At 54.0% G+C, this 17,927-nt stretch overlaps 1 long non-coding RNA gene across 3 annotated transcripts in view; it reads left to right on the plus strand.

The window, feature by feature from the left end:
* LOC110344321 (uncharacterized) overlaps nucleotides 1-17,927 on the plus strand; it is a 110,435-nt gene that overhangs the window by 53,112 nt on the left and 39,396 nt on the right. Inside the window, exons 1-3 of one of the 3 annotated variants that reach the window (XR_015451689.1) lie at nucleotides 679-11,340; nucleotides 11,520-11,747; nucleotides 13,769-13,920. This is a non-coding gene — a long non-coding RNA (uncharacterized LOC110344321). Of the gene's footprint in view, nucleotides 1-678; nucleotides 11,341-11,519; nucleotides 11,748-13,768; nucleotides 13,921-17,927 lie in introns of those variants that run through there. The other 2 variants (XR_002386823.2, XR_015451691.1) reach the window with 2 other exon arrangements.

Consider the following 17,927-nt stretch of genomic DNA (forward strand, 5'->3'; position numbering starts at 1 on the left):
TCTTTTGGAAGCTGGAGTCCCAGATCATGGGTGTTGGCTGGAGCAATGCCGCCCCCTTGTGGCCACTCTGCAAATGTGCACAGTGGGTGTGTCAGAGCTCGGAGCTCGGCCGGAGGATCCCACCCCACCTCTTCCGGGGTCGCCGCCGTCTCTCTGTCAGTCTGTTTTCTAGTCCTTGGGTGTCTCCGTTCTGTCTTGACCTCCTGTCAAGCTGCCTCCGGCTGCGTGTCCCTAGGCGTGTCCCTTTGTTTCTGTTTTGTGTTGGCTGCACCCCCCCTAGTGTATCTCTGTCTCCTGTGCTTCCCATCAGTCTCCGCCTCATTCTCTGCTGGATCCCTATTTCTGTCTCTAACTGGCTCCCTGCCCCCTCCCCTGTCCCTGTGTCCTCGAGCTGGGGTCACGCCTGCCCTCCCCGTGTCGGAGACGGTTCTTGAGAAAGACTGGGGCTTTCTGCTTGTTCCGAATGAGTCAGGCGCTCCAGAAGGCCAGGGCGCAGGTCCCACCCAGCAGTGACCTCAGAGAGGGTGCGCAAGGGCAGAGGCGCGGCGGAACTGGGGGCTGGGGGAGATTTTCCCAACTGCATGTATGGGGCTGCTGGATGCATTCCAGGGGGCGCCAGGGGAGAATGGGTGAGCGCGCTGGAGCCAGCCTGGTGATGCGCTGGGGTGGGGGGGGGCACCCTGTCCTGCCTCCTCTGGGGAGGGCCCAGCTTGAGACACCCACTGGATGTTAGGGTTGTCTCCTGTCCCACCCACCCCAGTCCTCACCCAGACTTTGCATAAACCTCGGCCTTTGCATAAGCCGTCTCCTTCTTAGAATAGTTTGCAGGTCACCTCACCTGAGAAACCGCCTCTCCTCGGAAGTTACTCCTGACTTACAGGCCCTGGGATGGACTGCCCGTGTTCCAGAGCAGCACCCTGCAATTCTGCCTCCCTTGCCCATGTGTCTGTTGCTGTATCATCAAGGCCTTGGCCCTTGTTGAACCCCAAAAATAGTCAATGAAAGGAATCCTGGAGTCCCTCCCAGCCCCAACGGATGTCACTTCTTCCCTGAAGCTGGCCCTGTCTTTGCTGTTAGGACTATAGCCGGGCAGAGGCCACCGCTCACATGTGATGGGTTATAATTAAATTCTTTAAAACTACATAAGATGAGAAACTCAGCTCCTCAGTCACACCAGCCACAGGGCAGATGCTCAGTGTCCACACAGGCTGGTGACTGCTGGCTCTAGTGGATGGGGCAGGCACAGAACATCAGTGTCATCATGGAAGTTCCACTGGTCAGCACTCTCAGACAAGCTTTGGCAAACACCCTGTTCCTGAGGTCCTTTCCTACCTCAGAGGGAAGGTAAGGATTGAGATCTCAGGCTCCCTAAGGACCAGCATATCAGGCAATATATATATGTTAGATGGATGGATGGACTGATGATACATGGATGGACAAATGGGTGAATGCATGGATATCTGAATGGATGGGTGGATTTGTAGATGGATGGATGAATTTATAGATGGATGGATGGATATATGGATGAGTGGATGGATGGATGTAGGGATGGATGGATGGGGAGATAGATGTATGGATGGAAGCTTGCATTCCTCAAACTTCTGACCTGTGGGAGTACTGGGGAATTCAGGCAGGGGCAGCACTGCCTTTGAGCTGGCCAGGTGAGCTCACCTGCAGTGATGTGTTTCCTGTGTAGAGGTTGTTCTGCTCCAGGTTCTGAAATGAACAGAGGGCCTTAGATTGTCCTCAACCTATAAACTTGAGTGGCCATCACGGGACCTAGGGATACAGAACCTCGAGGGTCCCTGTAGGGAGGGTGATGGACCATCCTTGGAAACCTCATTCTTCAGGGACAGCAGACAGTCTGTTGTAGGCAGAAACAGCCAAGATGGCTGGCAGTAGATAAGCTGCAAGAAGACACCAGATCCAGGCCAAGGGCCAGGTCCAGGCCTCTGCAGACCCGAGCCCCAGTAGGGGCTGGGACACTGAAATAGGACAGGCAGCAGCAAGGCTAGTGTCCTGCGCACCCCAGGGCAGAGAGGAGTCCAGGCAGGCCTGAGAGTCCTCAGACCCAAACCCTTAGCAGCAGACGGGCCCGGATATCCAGGGCAGTCAGGATTGGGGGGGGGGGCGGCTGGTCCAGCAGAAGCAGGCGCTCAGGGACATTCTGTCTGCTCTGTCCCCAGGGCTGCCCTCCACTTAGCCTGCTGGCCACCAGTCCTGTCTTATTTGGACTGTTCTGAAGGGACAGCCATCTTTGAACCCCTGGGCAGGAGAGAGGGTGATCATGTGGTCAGGCCCTCCACATCCCCCTAGGCACACATGTATGAACACACATGTACACAGACACGCTTGCATAGATGCCCCCTGTCACCAGAACACTCACATGAATGTTCAGACACTCACAGAAAGCACATGTGCTCACACACTCACAGGCAGCCACAGACACTTCCCCTAAAATCTTTAGTGACTCCCAGCACTGTGACTTTATTGGACAAGGTTGGGAGTGGCCTCAAGGAGACAACAGGAGTGGGGACTCCGCAGCCACATCTGACCCCCACCCCAGCAAAGAGACAGCTTGCTGCCCAAAGCGTTGGGCGTTAGGGACCCAGGAATGCTGTGGAAGGAGAGGAGACCCCGGCTAACCTGAAGGCTTCCTCTCTGGGAAGCCTGGAGGGGCAGAACTGAATCAGGCCTTGGAATTTGGGTGACACTCAGGGAGGGTGGGTGGGAGTTGCCATGAGCAGGGACAATGGAGAAGGGGGGCCATGGGCCAGGCAACTCCCAGTTCCCACCCCTGCTTGCCTTACCCATTCCTTTCCTGTTCTTTCTTCTTCCAAATTTCTCTGCATCTTTGTCCCAAAGACCCCAGAGTTTCCTGGAAAACTTCCTGTCTGGCCTCTGGCTCAGGGACAGGCCCCAGGAGGCAATGGGGGAAGGGCTGTCTGCTTGTCACCTGTTTGTCTTTCTGTCTGTCTCATCCTGGCAGGCCCTGCTGCGGAGTGGGAGCTGGGGCTGGGGCACTTGTAGCCCCAGACCTCTTTAGGGGCATGGAGTGGATCCAGCATAGCGGGCAGGAAGGCAGCCTTTGGAGCTTCGCAGGTGGCCTGGCAGTTGCTGTGGTCAAGATTGTTCCAGGGCCTGTGTCAGCACTTTGCTAGGGGCCGTAGAGGCCCCGTACTTACAACAGAGTGACCCCAAATGTGTCCCAGAGAGGAAGGAAGGAACATACCCAAGGCAACCTCCGGGGTGTTGGGGGGAGGTGGCCCAGACCCTCTTAAAGACTAAGGCCTGTGTGGCCTGGCTGTGTGACCCCGAGTAATGGGGCTCCCGGGGCCTGGCGTAAAGACCACAGGGCTGTGTCCAGGTGGGAGGAGGCGTGCAGGGCGGTGCAAGCTCAGGGCCTTATGGCTGATCTGCAGCAGGGTCCAGCCCAGGACCCTAGGTCACAGACCTGCTTCTGAGCTAAGGGTTGGCTCTGAGCTGGTGACTGGAAAGCCTGGGATCTGGGCCCATCGAGTCCCAGCCTGGGACCCTAGCTCTCCAGAGGTGGTGAGCATAGGCAAAGGTTGTGGGATGAGAGTTTAGGTCCTGGCTGGTGGCCTTGGCTTTGTCACTGGCCTTTCTGGGCCTCAGGCTCCTCATCTCTGAGGGCTGAAGATGACGATAACTGGACCTTCTGGGGATTGGAGAAATCTTGTGTGAAAGAGCCTGGCCCTTTCAAGGCTCGGGAAGGAAGGGGTGGTGTCCCCTGGTCCCATACTTCCCTTCTCCCTTTTGCTGTTTGTCCCCACACTGCCCTGGCAGTTTCCAGGTTGGGAGACAAGGATGGCGGAGGCTGGCCCTCTTGCTGGCCCAGCCATGGAGAGTCCGGGGGCCACTGCTGAGGACCTGTCCTGTCCTCCACCCCCCAGACAGGTTCACTTGGCAGGCCACATGGCAGAGCCACACAGAACCTCAGAGACGCTGCCTCGGCCCAAATGGCTGCACGCTCACCTTGACCAGCAGCCACCTCTGTGCCAGCACTTTGGACTTGGGGACAGAAGGAGTTTCCCCAGTCCCTCTGACACCCAACTGGGCAGGGGCAGCCCCTGCAGAGCCCACAGAGTAGTGCCGGGGCAAGGAGGAGCTTGAGTGCGCTGGGCTAGGGCCCCACCCGTCCCTGTGTCTCATCATTCCCAGTGGGTCTGACAGCCCAGGAGAGAGGCTGTCCCATTTCTTTGTCCGGGCCTCGGGTCTCTCCTGTAAGAGATGCTTCCTTCTCCCCGCAGCGCGCCAATGTCGGACTCGCTGTAGCGCACACCTTCATTTCAGAGGTGCAGAAGCCCCGCCGGGAGGGGAAGGCACCCGGGGATGTGGATCGTGTTGAGCGCCCCCTGGTGGCCTCAACCCCATCAGACAGCATCTGACCTCAGCCGCACAGAGCAGGAATAGGGAAGCGGAGGAGGAGGCAGCCGAACTGGGCTTCCTGGTCATTGCTCAGAGGTCAGCATGGCCCCTGCAGTCTCCCTGTGCCAGTCTTTTGCAGTCTGTGGCACCCTGGGCAAGTGACTCGGCCGTTTGTGTTCTTCCTTGTTCGTGTTTTTGTTTTCATCCACCCTGAAATGTAGAAGTGTAGAAGCAACAGAGGTGCTGGGAGATCGTAGGTGAGAAGGGTTTAGACCGTGCCCGGGCACGGTAAGTGCTGTACAGAGGCTTCTATGGTGACCGTGGCAGCTGCCCCCGTACCCTTCTGGCTCAGGTGGGAGGTGGAGAACGGAGGTGTCACCTGTTTTCTGAGCCCACTGGTCCACCTTGGGGTGGGGCGAGGCTGGCAAAAGGACCCCGGGGATCAGGATGGGGGTGTGCTCCGCCTCTAGGGACCGAGAGGACTCACGGCGGGTCTCAGTGGTGTCCGGACTGTGGAGGACACAGCCACCCAGGCTTCCCTGGCCCAGGGGAGGAGCTCGGAGGGCACAGCGAGTTCTTTCTGGTATGGATTACCGGAAAAAACACAAAAAAACATGAAATACACATGCAAGTCTCCCTCTAAGGCCCTTCTACCCCTTCTACCCATCTCCACTTGTCCTTCCAAACCTGCTTCTCGAGATTAAGCCATTAATAATCTAAATTGCATCCTTCCAAACCTTTTATGTGCAGTATTTTAATAACCTAAACAAACACACAGACTACCATTTTGGTAGAAAAAGGAAGGAAGGAAAATTATATAATATAATATTACTCACACTGTTCTGCAACTTGATTTTTTCCACCTATGATGCGTGGAAATGTGGAAATCTTCCCACATCCATGCTCCGTGGTTTCTCCTGCTGCAGAGCATCCCGGAGCAGGGACAGGCCGGCTTTCCTTTTAACCGCCTGTCCAGGAATGGACAGGAGGGTGTTTTCCATCTTTGCCATCACTAACAACGCACCTTTGTCCTCACACCCACGGTCGCCTGAGGCTAAATTCCCCACACAAGAGGAGCGGCAGAGGGAGAGGGAATGTGCATTTGAGAGGGTGGCGGATGACATGCTTTTGCGTTCTGTCAATGCAAAGTCCTGTGTGTGTACCTGTAGTCCAGGGAGTGGGGAGCCACGTTGGGTGGAATGCAATGCCCCAGACCATCACTTGCAGGGTGGCCAGAGTCACTTTATCATGCCTTTGCCTCCTTCACATGGGCCACAGTGCCACCTGCAGTCCTATTGAATCTCTCAGCCCATTCGTTTCCATTTGCTGCTGGACAGCCTGTCAGCACCTTTGCTCTTCCTTGGAGCCTCCATCCCCACTCTCAGAGGATGATGTCACTTCCTGTCTCACTGAGAACACAGAAGCAGCAGAGAGACGACCAGTTTCCCCCACCACACTGCCTGCACTGGGCCTGGGTCCTCTGCCTCCTCCCCAGGCTGAGGCCACCCCTTCTCTCCTATGGAATCTTTAAAAACATATATGATTGAGATACAATGTGCACCCCACAAAAGTGCAGAGTTGTGTAACCCTCAGCACTCCCTAATTCCAGAAAGTTTTCATTATCCTCCTGGTGATTGCTAATCTCTCTCTCTCTCTCTCTCTCTCTCTCTCTCTCTCTCATTCACACAGAAGCACCTTTCTGGACATTCCATATAAATGCAATCACACACAAGGTCTTTTGTGACCAACTTTTTTCACTGGGAACATTGTTCTCAAGACATATCCCTGTTGTAGCATGAATCAGTATTTACATCCTTTTGATGGCTGAATAATATTCCATTGTATGGATATACAACACTTTTAAATCCATTGATAGATGGATATTTGGATTGTTTCCACATTGGAGGTATTACAAATAATGCCATAATGAGTATTCATGTACAAGTTTTGTTACCAAACCAGGCCTGTTTTGCCTGCTGCACAGGCAAATGACTGAAACTATGAAAAGAAAGAATTTTATTATGAGGCAGCCACGCAGGAGGAAATGGAGGCAAAGTCTCAAATCCCTCCCTGATTTGGAACTTGAGGGTGTCCCAAGGTATGGGACAAGGTAATTGGCTGACCTACACATCTGCTGTTGTCTAGAGTCAAATGAAGGGAAGTAACTAAGAACAAGTGAAATGGGTTAAATCTAGAAAAGCAGGGGACTAAGGGGAGGGGAAATGACTCAGGGACTAAGCAGGTGGTTTATTCAGGTTTTTCCTCAGCTTCAGTTTTTGTGTGGATGTCTGTTTTTATTTCTCTTGGTCTAATCTGAGGAGTGAGATTACTAGGTAGATCCTATGGTTCTGCATGTTTAATTCTTTGAGGAACTACCACACTGTTCTCTGAGTGACTGACCTATTTGACATTCCCATCAGCAGGACACAAGTTTTCTAGTCTTCCCTCATCCTCACCAGCACTTGTTATTATCTGCCTTTCTAATTGCAGCCTGTCCAGTGGCCAGCAGCATCTCATAAACACAGAAGCATCTCCTCACCTGCTTGAGCTTAGAGCTCTCATTTTTCTCTCACATCTACTTCAACATGTTTTCCTCTTTTTCCCTCAGCCACTCATTGGGAAGCAAACAGGCTCTTATTTTCCCCTCCTTAAAAAATGCAAAGAAAAGAGACTCCTCTTAACCCAGCTGCCCCTCCGGCTACCTCCCCGTCTCCCTTTGATAGTAAAACTCCACAAAAGAGTTTTCCCACCTTCCCAATTTCTCTTCTTTCATCTCACTTGAACTCACTTTTGTCAGGCTTCTGTTCCACACTGGCACCAAAATTTTTCAAGATCACAGCTGACCTCCATGCTGCTGACACCAGAAGGCTTTTCATGGAGCAGCGGTTATTGCTCCCTTCTCTTTCCTGATCTGGGCTCTGGGAGATCCTCTCCTCCATTCCTCTCCTTTGAGGGGCCTCCTGGTGACTCTCCTTTGCTGTTCCTTGGCATCTTCTTGACTTTGAGAGGTTAGAGGGCTCCGGGGCTGTCCTTGCTCCCTCAGGGTCTTGGGGGTCTCCAATGCATCTGTGACTGATGTCACCCAGTGCTGATGACCCTTGGAGTGCGGCTCTAGGCCAGGCTTCTGCCCTGAGCTGCAGACTCTGCTGTCCTTGATGATTCCCCTCAGTGTCTGAGGGGCAACTCTGAGTGGTCAAATCCTAAGCAGAAGCCCCAATTTCTCCCATGGAGTCCACCATTTGGAGTGTCAGCAGACAGCAGTGCACACTTCTGCAGCCAAGGCCTCTTTGAGCTCCTTGACTCCAGTCCTACTCTCACACCCAGAAAGCCAGGTCCCTTCTCACCTGAGGGCCGAGCCACCTTCGTGTCTTGCTTGGAGGCTGCTGTGCCTCCTAACTGGTACCCCTGCTTCTGCCCTTGACCCCACAGTGCATTCTCCACACAGAGCCTTTTAAGATGCAAGCCAGTGGTGCTGCCCTCTGTTTGGACCCTGGCAGTGAAGGCCCTTTTCACAGAGGCAAAGTCCTTGAGATGAGCCTTGAGGTCACCCTGTAGAGCGGGGCCTCACCCCTGCCCCTTGCCACCCTCCACGTGGTCCTCACTGGCCCTGCCTGGCCCCCAGACCTACCAGGCAGTACTCAGGCGTCTGAACTTGCTGTTCCCACCACCTGGGGTGACTTAATTCAAATCTGCAAGACTCTCTCCTCACCGCCTTCCAGACTTCTCAGATGGCACCGCCTAGGTAAGGCTGTGTCTGGCCTCTGTGTAAAGTCACAACATCCGGGGCCCTGCTCCCCACTTCCTGCTTCATTTGTCTCCTTGGTGCCTATAGACTGTGTACTGCACTCACTGGCCTCGTCTGTTGCCTGTTTCCCAAGGGCAAGCTCCATAAGGGCAGGGTGGGGCTTTCTGTCTGTTTTGTCACTGTTGGGTCCCCAGCCCCCCAAATACTGCCTGCTACACAGTAGGTATGGAATAAATGTTTGCTGCATGAATTGGATGTAGCTCAGTGTCAGACAGCTTGCCTCACATCAGCAAGGCCCTAGGTTTGATTGCTGGACTCTAAACACAAACAACATGGGCTAGGGATGTAACTCAGTGGCAGAGTGCTTGCTTAGCATGTGTAAGGTCTGAGTTCAATGCCCAACACTGCAAAAAGATACAAGGAAACTGGCATGGTGATGCATAGCTGTAATCCCAGCTACTGGGAGGCTGAGGCAGGAGGATCACAAGTTTGAGGTCAGTTGGGGGCAATTTAGGGAGATCCTGTCTCAAAATAAAATAAAGGGCCAGGGATATAGCTCAGTGCTCCCTGGATACAGTCTCCAGTACTACAGCAAAACAAAACAAACGAACAACAACAAAACCTAAGCCAAGCCAAACCAAACCAATACCCCAAACCAGAGCCACACAAAACCCAAACAGTAACAACAGAACCTAATCAATGCCACACAGCCTTACATCTGATTCCTGCTTTGCAGTGGAGCCCCCATGGCTATGGTACAGGCGACCAGCAGATGGCACTGTGGCCACAGAAATAGCATGCTCTTGGCTCCTGGCCACTGTTCTCAGAAATCCACCCTGCTTCAGAGGTGAGCTGCTAGGATGTGGATGTAACAGTGTACATGCCTCCCAGGTCAGCCTGCTTGCTGCCCGCTTTTCATCTCCTGGTAGGACTCCAGAGAACCTGCGATTACTTTTGGGCTGGTGAGGAGTCCAGGTGACCGTGGAGTCTGGACCAGGCAGGCAGCCAGCCTTTGGAATTGTTCATGGAGCCCGGGATAGCTGCCTCTGCTCTCAGCTATGGGTCCTGTCCTGCCTGCCATCCAAGAGCAGCCTGGAGTCTTCTATCTGGGGTGCATGGGGTGGGGTCCTTCACCCCCTCTCAGGTGGTGGGGAACCCTGAGGACCCTCCCTCTGCTTCCCTGGGCTTCCTGTGCTCAGTGTGTGGAGGAACAGGCAAAGACTCAGAGTCCAGACCAAGGCCCATTCCTGGCTCTGCCACCAGCCAGAGGGGTGACTTCGCCAAGACCTGAGTCTGTCAGTTTGTCACCTGGCCGGTGGGAGAGACTGCCCCAAAATTGTGAGCCAGTGAGGTGCTCCTCCCACCTGGTGCTGGGCCAGCAGGTGCCTGAGGAAGTGCAGGTTCCCACAGTGGAGGTGGCTGTGCGAGGACTGGCCAGGAGCAGAGATGGCCAGAGCTGTCCCTTGCTCATTTGCTGACTCAAACATCCGTGCCATGTGTGCCCCACATATCCAGTGCCATGCATGGGTTTGGGGGCGGTGGGGACCAGGGACTTTGCTCCTGCATTAAAGAAGCTATGCATTGATAAAAGAGACAGGACTAAACCTACACGAAACAAAGTTAAATAATAAATATGAGACAATGTATAAGAGATGTCAGCAGGATTTGTGATGCATGTCCCAGTGGTCAGGACAGACAGGAAATGCTGTGCTTGACCAGAAGGGTGTGTGGGGCCCTGGGCGGCCATGGCAGGCTTTGGGGAGGAGGGGTGTGGCCGTGTCTATGGAGGAGCCAGCCTGTAAGGATGCCAGCTGCGTCCCCACACCTCCAGCCCACCCCATCAGTACCCATGGTCTAGTCCTGGGCTGGATTCCAAAAGCTGCTCCTTATGAATCCATGGCTCAGGGTGGAAAAGAGAGACCAGCTGGAGGTGCTCCGCTGCCTGCCCTGGGTGGTCTCTAGAATCAGCTGAGGCCACTTGGAGGGAATGTTTCCAAAGGTGGTTCTGTGTCCAAGGAGTCAGGGCAGAGCATGAGCCAAGGACACCCTGGTCCCACTGAGGATGATGAGGTGGGTGCTAGTACCATCAGATGGCTGTTCCTCCCCGAGCGGGTCAGGGCACTTTGGAATCTGGAGCCGATGTCCTCCTCCAGGACCCCAGGGGTGGGGAGTGTGATGGGAGACATCACCCTCGTCCTAATGTCACCTTTAGCAAACCTGAAACTGCCCTAAGACTGTGAAAGCCACTGTAGCCGGTGGGTAAGATACGCCCAGAGGTCATGAGAACCATCTTCTGGCGAGGCTCCGCTGCCACTTCCAAGAAACCTGTGGCCTGTGCTAGTTTTCCCTGAGGCAAAAGGCCTCCAGGATCTTGGGTTGCCATGGGGTGAGTTTGGGGGAGGGCAGAGGCGGCAAAAGCTTCATCTGGCCCCTCCTCTTTTCAGAATCTGAGGCCACCACCCCATATCGACATCGGAATGGTACCCAGTGTGGCCGGCTCTCGATGCCCATCTTAGGTCTGGGGCCTCCACCCTTTTCCCCAACATCTCCTCTAATCCTGGCTTTCTCAGGCTCCCTGAAGAGCTTCAGGCTGCAGGAAAGGACCCGGGAGCCCAGGCGCTCCTAGGCACTGCCTCCGAGCTGCTCACCCCTGGAGCGGCTGGCCTCTGTGGCCTCCATTTGCCAGGGAAGCTGCCCTGTTGGGAGGTTCCCTCCCAGGCACTGGGCGGTGGGGCAGGTGGTCCCGGGGCACTGGCTGCTTCTCCCTCCCTGCCTGGGCTCGGTACTGCTGCCCTGCTCACAGCCTTGCCCGGCTGCCCGCCTGGCACAGAGGACGGTTGCCAGTTCTTCTAGGTTGGATCCTTGGGCAGGGGCAGTCTGTCTGCTTCACCCCCCTCCCCCGCACGGAGTGAGGCATGCTCTCACTTAGATTAATTAATCTCCTGCCCAGCCTGCTCCTCGGACTTATCTTTTATTCATGGACAAGCAGTGTTCTCCGCTTTACCAGGACTCAGGCATCAATATTTCATCTTGCTTAGCCTGCCAGCACCATCTCTCTCCTGCTTCCCGCTGGCTCTAGGACCCAGAGGGCTGGGTGTGCTGTCGACCTGCAGCCATAGGACTCTGGGCTGCTTCCTCGGGCCCTGACCTGTCCTCTATGCCATCCATCTGGCAGAGCGGCCCGACCAGGCATGGTGTCTTTCTGAGTGAGTGAGCTGGACAGGAGGTGGGCAGGGCTGTGGGGCAGCGGCTCAGGGACTCACCGGGGCAGGCTGGGGCTGCCACTGGCACATTATGCCGAGTTGTCAGGATGGAGAGGAGGGTTGCAAAGTGCCCAGCACAGGCCCTGGCATGGACTAGGTGCTCATTTCTCTTCCCCCTTTAGGCCAGAAGTCTTGCTCACTTTTTGTCTATGAACCTGAATGCTGGAAGAAAAGAAGTGACAGCAGCGGTCAGGACCAGGGCTACTTTGTCCTCACCCGACACTCGCCTGTAGACCCTGAGGCCTCCTGTCTGTGCTCAGGACCCTGAGGGCTGGACTGCGCATCTGGAGGGGCTCCTGGGCCATGGGGGGCCTCCTGGAAGGGCACAAAGCCCTGAAATTCATGTGCTGGTGTGTGAGTATGGGGAGTAGAGTGTCATTGTGCACTGTGCATGTGCAGGGCTGGGATGGAGAGAAAGCTAGAGTCTTTTCTAGGGAAAGGGTCTCTGGCTTCTATCAGAGTCTCAGTCTTGTCAATGAGCCATAAAGGTCACAAAACACTGAATTCTGGGAAGTCCAATCTCTTTTTGGTACTAGTCCAAGGATCTACCTGTACGGGGTGTGTGTGAGTGTTGGCATCGTGGGTGTGCAAGCATGCACCTGTGTGCATGAGTATGAATGTCTGTGACAGAGAGTCCATGTGTTTGAGAGAGAAAGTGGGTGCATGCGTGTGTATGTGTGTGCGCCAGTGTGTGTGTCCTGGGTGGGTGCAGCAGCAAAGGAGCTGGTTGCTGTCCTGCATGGAGGCCCTCCCAGTGGAGGTGGCTGGGGATGGAGGCGGCAACACCCAGGTGGCCTGCAAGGGGCCAGGCACTTTGCTATAGTCCCCTGCTGCACCCGTGGCATGAAGAGGCCAGCTGGTCTGACTCGACTCCTGGGGAACTGCTTTGGCCCTGGTGTGTGTGTGGGGCTCCTGCCCGAGTTACACCTGCTTCCTCCTCTGCTTCCGGGAAAGCGCTTTTCTTACAGTGTCCACCCAAGCCCACAGCCCAGCCACTGTGCAGCATGGTGCAGCCCTTGGCCCAGGCCTGTGCTTAGCTCAGGGGCACCAGCCGCCCCACCAGACCCGGGGCAGGGCCACTGCGGCCACTGTACTTTTCCTTTTTCTTTTTTTGGTATCGGGGATCGAACTCGGGTCCTTCTGTTTGTGAGGCAGGGGGCAGAACCACTGAGCTAAATCCCCGGCCCCGCTGTGCTTTTCCTTCTCCCTGGGCCTCTGCCTGGCTCACTCCCTCGCTCCTTCAAGTGTCTGTTGAAAGGTCACCTTTGTGTGAGGCTTGAGCCTACCCCTCCTCTGTATCTTTTATCTCCCTCCACAGTACACACAACCTTCTAACATCCAGGCTCATCAGTGGCCTGTGTTTATTGTATGCTGTTTGTCTCCTGCCAATACAATGAAAGTTTCCTGAGGAAAGAAGTTCTTATATTTTGTTTACCAATTTGTCTGTAGCAGTGCTTGCTAGAGTTGTGTGCAATAAATACTGTAGAGTAAATGAATGAACAAATGAATTGCCTACCACATTCCTCAATGGCCTGTTTAGGACAAATCATGGATATTTTCATTCTCAGGCCTAAGTGGCAGAAAAACCTTAGCCTGTGTTGAAAAACTGATGTTCAGCCATGCATGTATCTGACATATTTATTGAGCACCTACTATTGCCAGGCTCTGTCCTAGGTGCTGCAGAGACTGTGATGAACAAAACCAGCAAACACGCTTGTTTTCTAACATTGAGTATCTGGTTCATGGGTCCTGAGAATCTTGTCCTGTTTTCCTTTCTGCTTTGGCTGCCCCCGTGCCTAGAGCTAATTTAGTGAAATTTTCTAAGTATGAAAACCTCCCCTCTGATCTCACCTCGTTATCCTGCTTTTCTTCTCTGCATCTCTTGATTGCTTTTACAGGAAAGGGACATTCATTACAGAAGGTGGCGTGTCTGGTGACCGGACCCAGGACCTTGGGGAGCCGCTGGGGGTGGCGCACTCTTGGTCTCTCCCTGGAGTCTCTCTGGGTCTCTGTCTATCTCTGGATCTCTGCCACCTGCTTCCTTCTGTCATTCGTGGACTCACTTTCCCACTCCCACAGCTGCCTATGAGGCCCTGTCACTCTAATGCTTGGGTGAAATCATCCATTTAGATATTTAATCTTAGGGTATTATGTGTATTCTTTAAAAATATTTCAAAACCTTTTGGCAGCAAAGTGCACACAGATTACTGTTATAGATGAATGTGTGTGCATGTGTGCATGTGTGGGGGGTGTGTGTGTGTGTGGTGTGTCAAGGGGCTGGCTCTGGAGAGGGGGTCCCCTGAGAGGAAGCCTAGGGTGCTGGGTGTCTTGCCTTTGAGGGGCTGCGCCTTGCTGCTGCTCTTCCTGACAGGTCCCTCTGTGAAGAGAGTTGCTGTGACCCGCTCAGCTGCAGCCCCAGCACTGCTTGTAGGATGTGCCATTGTCACCAGCCTGCTGTCTCCTCATTAGTTCTCCCTCCTCAGTCTTGTCCAGACAGCTTAGACTTCCTGGTCTCTTTCCCAGGTAAAGTGAGACCTTTCTGTTCTTTGCTCCCTGTTCCCATCACAGTGGCTAGGGTGGCCCTGGTCACCTGAAGTTTAGCGCCAGTGAAGGAATGGGTGGGCATAGAGGAGGTGGCAGCAGCTGGCACAGAGCGCCTGAGAAGAGGACACGTCAAGGAGATCGGGACGACCGTGGGCTGGGCTAAGGCCAAGCAGCCATGGGTCCTAGGTGGCTTCTCTCTTCTTGCCTGGAACCTCCTCTCCCTCCTTCAGCACCTAGGCCTTAAACAGTATGGTCTAGGCTGCCAGGGTGGGGGACAGGATGGGGCATGATAAGTGCTGAGGGGACTTCGGCGTGTGCACCCTGGGCTTCTCACTCTGGCCCTTTGCCCCTTTGCTCCTTGTTCCCCCACCCCCTGGGTTAGGAGGAGGAGTCGAGCAGCTACCTGGTCCCAGGCCTTTGAACAAGTTAAGTAGCTTCTTAGTGCCTCGGTTTCCCCATCTGCATATTGGATCTAATAATAGGGCCTACCTAAGAGGCCTGTTATAAGGATTGGTTAATACCATAAAGAATTTGGCAGACCACTTGCATGTGCTCAGCATCAGTAAGTGTTAGCTGCTATAGTTTTCAGCTGGGCAATAATAATGCAAGGCCCCCACCTCTCTTCCCAGTGAGAAGCCTGAGGCAGAGAAGTGGTTCTAAGCAGGGCTGGAACTAAGATCCGGCTGCTTCCTCTCCAGGGAGTGATCCTCAGCAACCTGCACAGATGAGCACTGCTCTCAGCATTACGGGGACACTTGTGTGCTGTGCCTCTGCCCTGAGACTTGGAGATACTTGGAGGGGAACGGGGGACATTCCTGGGAGGAGACAAGGGAACCCCTACTTCGCAGGTTTGCCCCAAACTGGCCCTGCTCTCTTCAGCCACAGGCTCCCCTGATCTGCTCTCCCTGCAGCTCCCAGGCCTGGCCTCTGGGCTGGGCGGCCCGGGGTACAGCCAGTCTGCAGGATGGGACCTCGATGCCATCCCAGCTCCCCTGGGTACGGCTTCTCTGATTTCTTCAGACCTCTGCAGACCTCAGGAGAGATAAAACCTGGTCCAAGCAAGGGGAGAAGCTTCAGACATGTTCTCATTTTTTACTAAGATTGCGAGGGGGAGAGAGAGGAAGAAAAAAAAAAAAGACGAGTAAAAAATAGCCCCATCTAGGTTGAGCAGGGGAGAAAGCAATTTCCTTCTGAAATCTCTTTTTCTGATCCTGGAAAGATGCAATTGGAAAATGTCCTGGTGGCTCCATCTGGGAGCTGGGGTGGCCGGGCCACCCCCAAGGCCTGGGATGGGGGTGGGAGGAGGGAGAGGCCAGAGAGGGAAAGGGACCAAAGCTTTGTAGGTGGATTCAGTCCCAGTCTCAAGGACAAGCAAGTGATATAGTGAGAGGCGCTGTTGAGGTAGAAGGAGGCTGAAGCATGAGGAGATGGAGACTGAGGGAGAGGGAAAGAAAGAAAATCTGGTGCCCCAGATGGACAGGGCAAAGTCCAAGCCTGGCTTCGTGGAGACCCCTGTGCTGGAGTTTCCCTAGAGAGATCCTAGGGACAGAGGCATGAGTCTTCCCAGAAAGCTGTGACTTCTTTAGCTCTTTGCTGGAAGGGCACCTGGGTATAATCAGGGAGTACCTGGGGTTTGACCAGAGCCTACAGGAGAAACAGGAAGCTGGTGTGGGGTGATAAGGGGACGCAGGCTGGCCTTGACACTTCGAGGTTCTTTTGCTTGTCTTCTGAGCAATTCTCTAAGTTCCTCAGAACCTCCTCCACAGCCTGACTGCACCCCTCCCACCCTGGCAGCCATGGTGTGACCAAGGGGTCCTGTTGGGGAGCAGCGTGGTCCCCTCAGGGTAGGCAGGAATGGACTGTAGGGTCCTCCCTGGGACTCATCCTTTCCTATGACATGATGCAAACGCCATGGCCAGGAGCATCCTCCAAGTAACCCAACCACCAGCCGTGTCCACCAGCTTACCATCCCTCCACTAACCAGTCCAATCTATTATCCTACACCTTGCCATGCCACTAACCCAACCGGCCAATCTGCTAACCGAACAATCCACTAATCAATTTACTCTTCCACCATCGTATCATCCTACAATCTAGCCCATCAACCAACTCACAAACCAACCTATTATGCTATTTTCCAATCACGAGATAGACACCACACACTAATATTAACAGAAAAGGTTTAATATAAAGAGCTGTTAGTTATAACAGGAAATTACCTACTATAACAGGAGTTTACTTACCTTTTCTCCAAAGAATATAAGAATAAGGCTGAGGATGTGGTGAGTGGTAGAGTACTCGCCTCCTTGGCTAAGCATGAGCAAGGTCCTGGTTCAATTCTCCGCAACACACACACACACACACACACACACACACACACACACACACAAGAAGGAAATATAGGAAAAAATACAGGAGCACTGCAACCTCTAGGCTGGGACAAGGCAGAACACCAGGGGCAGGAAGAAGCCTGGAAAGGCCTCTCTGCCTCCTGCCCCCAGGGCACCAGGGGGCTGAGATCCAAGTCTTGTTAGCTAAGGCCCAGCCCAAGCCCACTGGTGGTGGGCAGTTTGCTGAGGGACTCTGCTGGGGGCAGGCAGGCTACCTTCTGGGGTGCTGGAGGAAGCTGTGTGCTGCCTGCGCCTCACTGGAGGGGCCAGAAAGAGAAGCCCTTTGCTCCCACAATGTCTCTCCAGCCCCTCTCCTAACAAAGCTGAACAGAGTCAGGTGGCAGAGGAGAAATGGTTTCAGGGCCCAGCTCCATTATCACTGACCCGGCACTAAAGAGCGGATTCGAAGCAGAGAGGCCTAAGGTAGTAACTGGCCCATACCCACTGCTTTCCACTCTGCCAGCCCAGCCACCCTCCAAACAGTCTGCAGTTCACTAACCAACCAGCCCATCCACCTGCTAGCAGCCATGCCGGCAACCTAGTCTTCTTGAGTGTCAGCCTGTTCCAGCTCTGTGCTCAGAGCAGTGAGGGACACAGCAGTGGAAGAGTGGCCTCTGCCTGAAGGAGAGACCCTTGGGAGTAACTTATCTAAGTTGGGCAGCATACGCAACTATGCCTACGGCCAGCTAGAGATCAACAAGGACCCACCACATAGGGGACACCCCTTAAACTCCAAAGAGGAGACATGCAGTGTGCTCAGACATGAGCGGTGGGAGGTCACTGTGGTCCAATGATATGGAGTAGCTCCATGGAGGAGACATTATCCAGGCTTTGAAGCATAGTGGAGTGGAGATTTAGACTTGGAAAGGGGAAGGGAAGGTGAGCAGGCATTGGGGAGGACTAGGCATGGGAAGTCACACCCATGAAGGCTCACTGTGCTGAGGGAGCCCTTCGCACCCCCTGCCTGGGGCTTCAGGGAGCCAGGGTTCATCTTGTTATATTTTGCTATGGGGAGGGATGCTAATCAGCTCCTTTCATATCATCAGACAGGTTACTGTCTAGTAGAGCTCTTTTTTCATTGAGGACTAAACTGGAATGAAACTAAAAGCCCACCTAGCATTGACAGACATCAGAAAGAACTTCCAGTCCAGATCAACATGAAGCTCAGGAGCTTGGTTCTCCATAGATTTTAAGGAAGAGAGACTTGCCTCCATCCTGGCTCACTGAAATCTCGACCTGCAGAAAGATGGGGGCTAACTGTGATGACCTTTCCTAACCTTGAGGGTTCCCTGTGGCCAGGTTCACCTGCTCCCAGGTTCCCATCAATGGCTAAAGTGCCATTAAGTATCTTGGAATGAAAAATCTGACTTTAGAATCAATTGAAGGAGATAGGTTTTCCAAACATTTGCTGGCGAAGGTAATTAAATTCCGATAGGAGAAGTTGGAGCAGTTGGTGACTACTGGGTGGTGGGGGCAGTGTGCTGGCGCCAGGCTGCTGAGCAATGAAATCATGGGCGTGTGCAGCCCAGAGCTGGCAGCAACACAAAGGAAATTGGAGCAGTCAAATATTTCCCTCCTCGTTGAGTTCCATTTACA

The sequence above is a fragment of the Heterocephalus glaber genome, unplaced genomic scaffold (assembly GCF_053883595.1).
Source record: "Heterocephalus glaber isolate CG9 unplaced genomic scaffold, H.glaber_assembly_v1.0 deba00001429, whole genome shotgun sequence".
In the NCBI taxonomy this organism is placed as follows: Eukaryota; Metazoa; Chordata; class Mammalia; order Rodentia; family Bathyergidae; genus Heterocephalus; species Heterocephalus glaber.